Here is a 10,054-nt window from a genome sequence, read left to right as displayed (position 1 = left end):
ATGGTGGAAACTTGACATTTCAACATACCTTGGATGGGAAATAGTCGTTTGGACATAACCTAATTACATAATGATATGTCATTATTTGTGCACAAATTTTATACATATAGTTTTATTGTTATCAAACACATTTTGAATTAGGATTAAAGATTGTAATAAACAACACCTTAAAAATTAGAATATAGATTTTGGGAAAAGGACAATTTCCCACCCAAGTTTTGTTGAAATGAAAAATATATACCCATAGCAGATGAAAAACTCAAATACTCGCCCAAAATTTAATCTGTTAAGACACACTCACATATTTTTCGTTAAGGTTAAAGGGCAAATTCATTATTTTATTAGTAATGTTAAAATAATTAAAATTTTATCTCATTTTCCCCCTTTAATTTGGAAAATTAACATTTTTCTCCTAAAGTTTTAAAAAATTCACTTTTCCCCTTAAAATCCAACCACTTTCTCCAGCAACGACTGATCAATAACAGAGGAGTCTTCGTCTAGAGGTCGTCTTCTGGACTATGATCGTCGTCCAAGCATGATGATCATCGTCTAGATCTAAACTTTTGTCATCCAAATCTCTAGATGATGGAGCATCATCCTCACTAGACGACTCTCTATCGTTCAGATCTGGATGATGAGGGTCATCCAAAATGGATGACGCTCTGTCATCTAGTGAAGGAAGACGAGCGTCGTCCAGATCTAGACAACACTCGTCGTTTAACCTCCAGCCACGTCGATCGTCGGTGGCTAGAGTGAGAGTGAAAAAAAATTAGGGATTTGGGGGAGGGGGGAAGTCACTTTTCAAAGTTCAAGTATGAGGGTTAAATGTTATTTTTAAAATCTAAGGGGGAAAATGAGATAAAATTATATATTTTTTAATATTATTGTTAAATGATAGTTTTACCCCTATATTTAATGAAAAAGTTAACGACAATTTAGGAATATGTGAGTGTTTGGATTTTTCATCTACCATAGGTATATGTTTGAGATTGAGCTAAAACTTGGGTAGGAAATAGTCCTTTGCCCATAGATTTTTAACTTAATGTACTTTAATTTTTATAATTTACTCAAGCAATGCTTTTTTTTCTTATGGCCTACGCAGACAATGCTACAAGCATCTGCTTTTGACTTTTTAATTCGGTATTTATATTATATGTTATCATGTAATTAAATATTATCTTTAATTCAAAATCACTCAATCATATGATGACATATCATCTGTATATCAAATTGGGTATTCAAAATTACATGCATATAGTTTTCATTCAATTTACTCCCACTTTCCGTTGTTTTTCTTCATATGCATTTTATGTTTATATGTATATTACAACAAAAATAGTATTTGTTGGTATTTTTTTGTCGTTTTTAATTTAAAACCACTAAAACGCATAAGAAGTAAAAAATAGTAATGTATTATGACATTTATAATAATTACCGCTATAAAATATTTTCTTACTCTATTACTAATAAAAATGGTATATTAATATATATTTCTACCTTTTTTATTATTGTTATTCAGTCAAAGGGATAACTTCTTAATTTAATTATCATGAGAAATTTCTTTAAGGTGAAAAAATATTGCTTTATTGATTTCGCAAGAAAAATTGTGAGGGAGAAATGTTATTGAAGAGCACTTAGAGATTCCCAGCAAAGTTTGATTTATTACATTAAAAATAATGTTTTATTCTGTTTATTCAACTGGTTTTTGATTAATTTTAATAAATCATTTTACTTTTTTATTTTATAAGTTTGATTGGTTTTATAAGTTTTAGGGTTTTGTATAAGTTTTAATTTATTAGACTTTATTTTTCAAGTTTGAGTTTCAAATTTATACAACTTCTTTACATTTTAGAATTTTATTATATTATTTGAGATTATTTTTATTATCTTTTTTATTTTGGGTTAATCATGTTATGGTTTTGCAAGATTTTTTGTATTGGTTTTCTTTTGCACATTAAATTAAAATGTTTGTTTGCATATATTGTTGGTAACTTGGGTAATGCCTTTTTTTATTCTTATTATTTTTTTGTAAATTTTTTGTTTGATCAAGTTAGATTTTTTTTTTTTACTTCTTTTTTTCAAATCTTGGGTAGATCTAAATCTTTATATTTTAATAATTTTATGCATTTTGATATGTTTAATATTGTTTTAAATTGATATATAATTTTATTTTGTATGATCTTTATTTGTTTTAATTTTTTTAATCATTCATTGGCATTTATTTTTTTTAAGGTTATATAATATGAATTGATTGATCCTTTAAGAATATATTTCTTCGATCTTTTCTAAGAGTTTATTAGGACTGAAAGTTATTTGTTTTTTTTTTCATTCATGTATTTTTGTATACAAATTCTAATTAACTAATTAGATATATGTTTCGAAGAAACCTAAACATTTCATCAACAATTAAAAATGACTTAAAAATGTATTATTGAAAAAAATATATTTTTGAGGCTATTAAAAATATCACAATAATTTATTGATTAATTTATTTGGAATTTTTTGTGGCATTTAGAATTGTTATTTTAAATAATATTATTTAATTAAAAAAGTGATATTTTTTAGATTTTAGTGATAATTCCAAATATCAATATAAGTTATGTTTAAGTGGAAAAATTAGATTTTATGGCAATTTTAAATGAGCAATACTATGTGTACCCACTTTGGGTACACAAATGTATATACACTCATATGTGTCATCATATGATTGGTTATTGTTTTATTCTTAATTCAAAATCATCCAATCACATGATGACACATATAAATGTGTACACATTTGTGTACCCAAAGTGGGTACACATAGTTTTATTGATTTTAAATATCATAAATAATCATTACAACAAATATTTAATTTATGAATGGTTTTAATTTTATTTTAGGGTGATTATTTTAAGGGACAAAATTATAATTTTTTCCCTCAAAACTTACATTCAATTTTAAGGACAATTTTGGTTTCGTTCCAAAATAATTATTTTAGGGAACAAAATTACCAAAATTTAGTATTCTTTTTTAAGGACATTTTTAGTTTTATCCCAAAATGATAATTTTAAAAATAATTTTATTTTTTGTCTCAAAATGATAATTTTAAGAGACGAAATTTTAAATTTTTTCTCTTAAACTTAAGATTCATTTTTAGGGACTTTTCTAGTTTAATCCCAAAATGATAATTTTAAGGATAATTTTTTTTTTGTTCAAAAATAGTAATTTTAGGGGATGAATTTTTAATTTCGCCCCCCTAAGCTTTTGATTCATTTTTAAGAATATTTTTAATTTAATCTCAAAATGATAATTTTAGGAATAATTTTAGTTTTATCTCAAAATTTCGTCTCTCAAAACTTATAATTCATTTTTAGAGATATTTTTAGTTTCGTCCTAAAATTTTAAGGATAATTTTATTTTTTTCAAAATAATAATTTTAAGGACGACCCTAAAAGCTTAATATTCAATTTTAAGGACATTTTTAGTTTTGTCCCGAAATAATAATTTTAGAGACGATTTTATTTTTGTCCTAAAATAATAATTTTGGAGGACAAAATTTTTATTTCATCCCTCTAAATTTCGGATTCATTTTTTAGGATATTTTCAGTTTAATCTCAAAATGATAATTTTAATGACAATTTTATTCTTGTCTCAAAATTTTGTCTCTCAAAACTTATAATTCATTTTTATGGATATTTTTAGTTTCATCCTAAATGACAATTCTAAAAATGATTTTATTTTTATTTCAAGATAATAATTTAAAAGATAAAATTTTAATTTCATCGCTCCATTTGATCGTATGGGGTTGAACTCTAAATAGTAACCGATTATTACACAAATGCATGCTGTATAAAATGCTCTTATCTATGATCTGCTTGTCAGTTATCTGACATGAAGGTCCTCTGCTTGGTTGGTAGCTGTGATCTGGTAGGCTGTTTATAGTAAAATTTTCATGTGCCTTATGAAGTAATGAAAATAATTTCAATCATTGAAATAAAGAAGACAAAGGAGTCGCTTCTACACACCCAAAATTTATCAGCTTTCATACACGTCATAGTTCCAATGTCCCTGTGTAATTACATTGATGATTTTTTCCCTTGGTTGCTGCTGGCCCTGGTAGTCATACCTTGGAAAACGAAAACATGTTTAATTGGTTACAGAAGGTGGATTTTTCCACCACTTGAGAAGAAAATGTGAAAGGTTGGGTGTAAATGCATTTAGTGTGTGATGAGCTACACTTACTGCCTTGGAGAATTTGCTTTAAATGTGGTCATTCTTCTTGACTTGAGGACAACAAGAATGCCTCCAGCAAAACGTCAAATGTTTGGTCTCATAGTTTCAACATCTCAAGACATATAACTTGTTAGATATAAATAGGTATTTGTGAGAAAAAAAATAAAAAAAATAAAATTACTAGATATAAAGTCAGATAGTCCAAGGCTTTTCTGAAAGATCAAGAATAGACTTTGATGAAATATATGTATATGTAGTAAATATCATCATATTTAAATATTTAATCAGTTTAATAGTTTCTGAAGGACATGATATATGTCTAAAAAACGTAGCTACTGTTTATTTGTATAGAAACTTGGATACTAAAATTTATATGAAGCTCTCTGAAGGATATAAATTGTATGAAGCAAAAATGGTTAATTCAAAAGACATGTACTCAATTAAATTATAGAGATCATTGTATGGATTAAAACAATTTGCACATATATGGTACAATCCCCTCAGTGAATATTTGAAAAAAGAGGGTTATATGATGACTCTATATGTCCATGTGTTTTTATAAAAAGGTCAAAATCAAGATTTGTCATTATAGCAGTTTATGTTGATGATATGAATTTAATTGAGATTCTTGAAGAGCTCTTAAAAACTTCTGAATATCTGAAAAAAGAATTTGAAATGACAGATTTGAGGAAAACAAAATATTGTCTTGACCTACAGATCAAGCACAATTTAAATAGAATACTTATCCATCAATCAACGTATATTAAAAAATTTCCAAAACACTTTAATATGGATAAGACTCATCCTTTGAACACTTCAATGGTTGTTCGGTCTCTCAATCCCAAAAATGATCCATTTCGTCCTAAAGAAGAAGATAAAAAGATTCTCGGTCCTAAAGTATTGTATTTTAATGTCATTAGAGTCTTATTATATTTGGCCCAATACACTAGACCGGATATATCCTTTGAAGTCAATTTATTGACCCGATTTAGCTTTGCACCAACTCGTCACTACTAGAACGAAATCAAACATATACTTTATTACCTATGTGGAACTAAAGATTTGAGATTATTCTATTTTATCAAATCCCCTAAAAATCCTAGTTTAGTTAGATATGCAGATGTTAATTATCTTTCTGACCCCTATAAGACCTATTCACAAACAAGATATGTTTTTACTTATAATGACACAACAATATCTTGAAACTCCACCAAACAAACTTTGATTGTAATGTCTTCAAATCATTCAGAAATTCTAGCTCTTCATGAAGTCAACCAAGAATGCATATGGTTACGATTACGGTTTATTATCCATCATATCCAGAATATATGTAGTCTTTCTTCGACAACAAACACTCATTCGATATTATATGAAGACAATGCAACATGTATTACCCAAATTAGAGGTGGATACATCAAATGAGATAAAACCGAACATATCTCACTAAAGTTCTTTTACACTCATTAGCTCTAGTAGAACAAAAAGACTGATGTCAAACAAATAAGATTCAGTGAGAATCTTACAGATTTGTTCACCAAGACATTACTGACATCAACATTTGAAAACTAGTGTATAATATCAGTATGCGACAATTAAACAAGCAATCAAATTAATCCCACTACAAAGAGAGGAAGCATTCATCAGACAAATTTTTGAAGTTTATCACATATTGAATAAAAGGTGCATTGTTCATTTTTTTCTTTCACTAGATTTTGTCTAACTGAATTTTCTTAGTAAGATTTTTAATGAGACAGTTTAAACACGTTTAACTCCACTTTTTAGGATATTAAATAATTATATTTTTTTATTTTGGTTTTTATCCTATTGAGTTTTTATTTTCTGTAAGCGGTAAAAATTCAAATAAGAGCGTTACAAAAGGTGGATTTTCCCACCACATGAGAAGAAAATGTAAAAACTTGTGTGTGAATGCATTAAGTGAATGGTGAGCTACATTTATTGCCTCGGAGAATTTGCTTTGAATGTGGCCGTTTTTCTTGACTTGAGGGCGGCAAGAATGCCTATAAAACCACACCACCCACCCCCAACCCCCACCCCCCCTCCCTTTGTAATTGAAGCATCCGGATTCCAGAGAATGAAAATCACTCTTTTCAATTCTTTCTCCTTTATCTTCCTTGCTTCAATTCTTAATCTCTGTATCTTTTCATAATTATTTCAACATAATTGTTATTTTCAGGTCGGTCTCTTTGACTTTTCCTGAATGGGCTACATTTTAGGCAACTAATTGCATTGGGCACTTGAAGGCTTGAAGCCCTCAACATCAACCCATTTCACAGCCCATGATTTAGACTGAAACCCAACTTATATCATTGGTATTTTTACTAGATATGCAACACAAAAACGGAATTAAGGTTTGTGATGTTGTAATCATGATTATTACTGCATTTCAACATCAGCCCCAGGTCCCACGTTTGGAAAATTAATGCAATTTACGGCGAGCCCGTCAACACCAACAACGCTCCCATTAATGGTATCATCGCGAAAGCCCAACACCAACCACCGTAAACGCCAATTTTAAAGCCATGATTGATGATTGTGGAGATGAAGCTTCAGGTTTTTAGAAAAAACAAAGGAAATTTCTCCTAACAGGCAATTCTGAGCTGGAATTGATTATGATGAGAGGGCCAGAGGTAGCAGCTAAGAGCGTTCGTGCAACCAACGCCATTTCTTCAGTTGTTGACGTGTGGGTCCAAATAAATTGGTCCATTCCACTAATTGAGGACGTCCTATTTTATAGTTTCAACCAACCCGACAAAGTGTGTCCCCCAAGATGGTAATAAAAATGGTATGCTTATAAAAACAACGGTGTCATCATCCCATTTAACATGCATGAGCGACTCAATCATAATTTTAGAAACGATTTTATTTTTATCATAAAATAATAATTTTGAAAGGTAAAATTTTAATTTTATCCCTCCAAACTTAATATTTATTTTTAGGGATATTTTCAGTTTAATCCCAAAATGACAATTTTAAGGACAATTTTATTTTTGTCTCAAAATTTCATCTCTCAAAACTTATAATTCATTTTTACGAACATTTTTAGTTTCATTCTAAATAATAATTTTAAGGGTGATTTTACTTTTGTCTCAAAAAGATAATTTTAGAAGATAAAATTTTAATTTCATCCCTAAAAGCTTAACATTCAATTTTAGGGACACTTTTAGTTTTGTTCCAAAATGATAATTTTAGAGATGATTTTATTTTTATCCTAAAATGATAATTTTGGGGGACGAAATAAAAAACTTAAAGATTCATTTATAGAGACATTTTTAGTTTTATCTCAAAATGATAATTTAATAAGGATGATTTTATTTTTATCTCATAATTTCATCTCCCAAAACTTATGATTTATTTTTAAAGATATTTTTATTTTTGTCCCTGAATGATAATTTTAGGGATGATTTTATTTTTGTCTCAGAATGATAATTTTAGAAAATGAAATTTTAATTTTGTCTCTAAAAGCTTAACGTTCAATTTTAGAAACAATTATAGTTTCGCTCTAAAATGATAACTTTAGAGATGATTTTATTTTTCCTCAAAACTTAGGATTAATTTTTAGGGATATTTTTACTTTTGTCCCAAAATGATAATTTTAGGGACAATTTAATTTTTGTCCTAGTATTTCTTCTCTCAAAACTTATGATTCATTTTTTAAGACATTTTTTGTTTCAACCTATAATGATAATTTTAGGAACGATTTTATTTTGTTTCAAAATGATAATTTTAGGGTACGATTTCATTGTTGTCTTAGAATGATAGTTTTATGAGTCGAAATCTTAATTTCGCCCACCAAAGTTTAGCATTCAATTTTAGCAAATTAGAGACAACTAATTATTTGTACTTTTGCTAAAACTAAATAAATATATATTTTTAACGATGAATTTTTCAAATTTCTCACTAAAAAACTTACAAATTCGTCGTTATAGTAGAGTTGAACCCAAACCAAATTGGCTTATTCTCAAATGTTGGCTCAACTAAGTTAATTTCAATTTGAATTCGAGTCATGTTTGAACTAGGAGGGTCGGCTTGTTTTTTGAATTTAATTAAACTCAAGCTAGAGGGAGTTCATTAGGTTTGAATTGTGAGCTGGAGGAAGGCTCGATTTGGTTCTTATGTAATTTAAATATTTAAATGGTTTATTTTTTATTTTTTATTTTTGTCAATTTATGATTGAAATCAAATTGTAGGAATAAAATGTTAATTTTTCTTCTTAACATTTTGAATTGAAATTAAATTTCATGGTAATTTTAAATGTCATGAATAATATAATTGATACCATATTATCTGACTTTTAGTGACAATTATTTTGTGTTTATACCAACATTGCAAATAATTACCACTAAAACTTATAGCGACACAAAATTCAATGATATTTATTCATGTGTCAATTAAAATATTAGCGATATTTATAAATACCATTAACATTTATAAAAAAAATGTCAATAAATACTTATTACATTGTGGTGGTAAAATAAAATTCTATACTAATTAATACAGATGAGATGACGAATAAGTCATTTTAAATGCCATATATATTAGTAGAGAGGTAAAGCTAGAAATAATATTTGAAATTTGAAGTACAGAAGACCTCAAATTACTTAGTGTGATATTCTATGTAAGTTATGTAGAAGAACATGTCTTGAATATGTAACAATAAAATTTTATAATATTTGATAAAATTATTTTAATTAATTATTTTCACTTACAAGTAGGAGAATATAAGCCACTTAATTACATTCTTAATAATAATATTTTATGTATAAGTAAGATATTAACTAATACAAATAAATATATATATCATCAAACGAATGTGGGATTTTAATTAGGTAAAGTAAATAATTAACTCATTCAATCATGTGTTGGTACCATAATTTATTGGCCGAAGGACTTATTCAGCGACGACAGACAATCTCTAGGTACTATCTCTTTCTCTCCAACGTATCCTCCTTCCGACCGTGCTCCTTCCCATCCTCTTTGGCATCGTCTTTGGGAGGATAGGATGGAGCACAACTAGAAAGAGGCTGCATTGGAGAGGAAGAGACGTTACCTAGAGGTTGTCGGAGAAGTCTCTTCATCATCAAAAAACTAAATTTGAAAAATTGGAAACCCTAGAGGGGAAAATGCTATTTTTGAAAACTTGAGTTGGGGAAAATGGTTAGTTTTTAGGGTTTAGAAGGAAAAAATGAAATCAAATTAAAGTTTATTTTTAATATTACAAATAAAATGATAATTTTACCCTTGAAACCGTTTATTTTAACTATCCATAGGTGGGTAAATATATATATATATATATATATATATATATATATATATATATATATATATATATATATATATATATATATATATATATATATATATATATATATATATATATGTGTATATATATATGTGTATATATATATATATATATATATATATATATATATATGTGTATATATATATATATATATATATATATACACATATATATATACACATATATATATATATATATATATATATATATATATATATATATATGTGTATATATATATATATATATATATATATATATATATATATATATATATATATTTATGTATATATATATATATATTTATGTATATGTATATGTATATATATATTTATGTATATGTATATGTATATATATATATATGTATATATATATATTTATATATATATATATATGTGTATATGTATATATATATACATATACATATACACACACACACACACACACATATATATATATATATATATATATATATATATATATATATATATATATATATATATATATATATGTGTGTATATATAT

The sequence above is a fragment of the Mangifera indica genome, chromosome 2 (genome assembly GCF_011075055.1).
Source record: "Mangifera indica cultivar Alphonso chromosome 2, CATAS_Mindica_2.1, whole genome shotgun sequence".
Taxonomy (NCBI): domain Eukaryota; kingdom Viridiplantae; phylum Streptophyta; class Magnoliopsida; order Sapindales; family Anacardiaceae; genus Mangifera; species Mangifera indica.
Note: the sequence above shows the minus strand (reverse complement) of the source record.